The sequence below is a fragment of the Psammomys obesus genome, unplaced genomic scaffold, assembly GCF_907164565.1.
Source record: "Psammomys obesus unplaced genomic scaffold, mPsaObe1.curated_primary_1811, whole genome shotgun sequence".
Classification (NCBI taxonomy): domain Eukaryota; kingdom Metazoa; phylum Chordata; class Mammalia; order Rodentia; family Muridae; genus Psammomys; species Psammomys obesus.
Genome location: NW_026585644.1, coordinates 35,401,023 through 35,403,711, shown reverse-complemented (window position 1 = coordinate 35,403,711; position 2,689 = coordinate 35,401,023). Strand labels below are relative to the sequence as shown.

Below are 2,689 nucleotides of genomic sequence, written 5' to 3'. Positions count from 1 at the left end.
AAATTCTTGATCCAGTGTAGCTGGCTAGGAATCATTATTTAACAACAGAAGTCATTTCATAGCTCCTTGTACAAGTTCATTGACTGTTCCTCAGGAAGGTTCACCCAGTGACAACTTACATGCTCAGCTAGGTGTTTTTGTGTAGCGCAGAATATTTCATGACCATGAAATGGTCTATTTCTCCACCATCTAGCCATTACTGACATCCTTTTTTTTTTTTTTCCTGTTTCAAAAAGTTTTATTTTTACTTGGTCCAGGACTTGGGAGGGGCTGCAGGGCTGTTACAAAGCTGCCTAGTGCTTGAGAGGTCCATTCCGATGGAGGTCCTAAGGCTGGCTGCAGAGCAGAGGAGGGAGCTCCTTGGAAGGCGAGGAGGCCTCCTAGTAGTACCTGAGAGGGAGCCACTCAAGAAGAAACTCCCAGAGGTGGCTTGTGGCACGCCAGCCTGCGTTGGCTGTGGCCCAAACAGCCTGCAGATGTTGGTCAGGCGGTTGCCCATCTTCTTGATGAGTTTCACCTCCTCACTCAGGAAGTGGTTTTCCAGGAAGTCACAGAGATGAGGGTTCTGTGCGCGCAGAACCCAGGGAATGAAGATCCAAGAAGGCCTGGTTCAGGTCCTTCTCCAGGGCCTAGGCAGCTTCCATGGCCTCCTGTGTTTTACCCCATTCATCCTGAGATGGCTTCTGCTCATCCTGGAAGAATGCTAAGATCTTGAGGAGCCGCCTTGGCGCCCTCAGCCAATCCAGAGCCATTGTTATCCTGATCAAAACAGTAGCTCAGGGAGAGGTCGGTGTAGGAGGCCCACAGGTGCAAGTTGACCAGGCCGTTCACAGCAACTTTCATTTGGGTGGAAAAATCCTGACAAACCTAGGAGGTCATGGCTGATCCGCAGTAGGGGGCTGACCGCAAAGAGACGGTGCTCGCTGGTCCTAGGAGCTGAGGGGCAGACGAAATGGTCTTGGAAGCTGAGCCTGGAGAGACTGGAAGGCGGCTGGAAGCTAAGCCGGGAGTCCCGGGGTCTGTTCCATCCCAACACTGTTGAAGCAACACACCGATCCACGGGACCTCCAGGAGCTGCTGTCCGTCATGGCGTCTTAATCATTTCTATTTATTTTTGCCAATGTAACGGTTATATAGCGATAGGCTGGTGACACGTTCACTCTCTACTTTGATGAGCTGCTCTACTGTATTTATAATTTAGGAACTTCTTGCTCACTTTTCTTGGTTATTGAAGGAAGATGACTGGGTATTGCTATTCATATCACATTGTTTCAGGTCTCGTGTTTTACACGGTGTGCTGCTCTTCTTATTGCTGCAACAGAACGTCTGATGCAAGCTCGTAAAGGTTTATTCGGGGCCAGCCCACCTTGGTAGAGAAGCCGTGACAGCAGGAGCTCCGGTCCACTGTGCACGCCGCATCTGCAGTCAGGATGTAGAGGGAAAGGAACGCTGGTCCCCAACTTATTTTCTCTCGTTTTTTCAACCCAGAGCCCCATTCCATTCCGTGGATGGCACCATCCATCGTTTAGGGCAGGTCTTCCTACCTCAATTAACCTCATCTAGCTAACCCTTCACAGGATTGCCCAGAGGCCTGTCTTCTGGGTGATTGTCAAGTTGACAGTCAATGTTAGCATCTCAGATGGGTAGCGTGTGTATTTTCCTTCAGTCTGTGTTTTCCTTGTATTTGTCTTGGTTGTTTTAATTCATCGATTTTGAGCCCGTGACCTTATTGAAGTGCATTAAGTGAAATAGGGAAATGTTAGAAGTTGAGGGATTTTAATGTTAGGAGCCTCACTTAGTTGATTACCTTTTGAAATGCTAGGGGTTGAACCCAGAGCCCTAGGCACGCTGTATATCATTGAGCTACATCCCAGCCCTTGTTTTTGTTTTGATACAAGAATTCGTTATATAGCTCAGGTTGGCCTTGAACTCATAATGTAGCATAGGCTATAGATTTAATATGCTTGTAAATATACTTTAAAATTTAATTATTTTTAAAGGGTTTATCATGTTTTGATTATGTGTATGTATGTGTGTCTTCATGTGCCTCTGTATGTGTGTGAGTGGCAGGTTCCTGAATCTAGAAGACATCTCAGGTGTTCTAGAGCTGGAGTCACTGGTGGCTGTGAGCTGCCTAACATGGGTTCTGGGAACCAAACGAGTTCTTGACAAGAGTAGTACATGTTCTTAACCACTGAGTCACCCCGCCCCCAGCCCCTCATTAGATTCAATATACATCTAGTGAAATTTTTACTACCTTTTTTGTTGTTGTTTGAGAGGTGGTCAAAAATGACAAACTGACATTGTGGTGTGTGTAGAGATGTAAAAGACTTAAAATATACAAGACAATCTTGAAATGTAAGAACAAAGTTGGCAGATTATACTCTCTGGTTGAAAGAGTTAATACAAGATGAAGAAAGATCATGTGGTACTGGCACAGGAATAGACAGATCGGTAGGAGGGAGTTTAGAGTCTAGATACAGTATCACACATAGGCAATGGAAGAAAAGCTGGATGGTCATATGTGGTACAGAGCATCAAACCTAGGGCCTCCTATATGTTATGCAAGTACTTTGCCACTGAGTTAGATCCTGGAGAGTCTTTTAAATCAGTAATTCTGTCTTGGAGATTTTGTTTTCCTTCCTTTGTTCCCTCTTTTCCTCCCTCCCTTCTTCCTTCCGTTCTTTGT

The 2,689-nt window shown here is 45.9% G+C and overlaps 1 pseudogene; it reads right to left on the bottom strand.

Annotated features, from left to right (window-relative positions):
* Nucleotides 1-244: 244 nt before the first annotated feature.
* On the bottom strand, nucleotides 245-879 carry LOC129687600 (ferritin light chain 1-like; annotated as a pseudogene).
* Nucleotides 880-2,689: the final 1,810 nt, after the last annotated feature.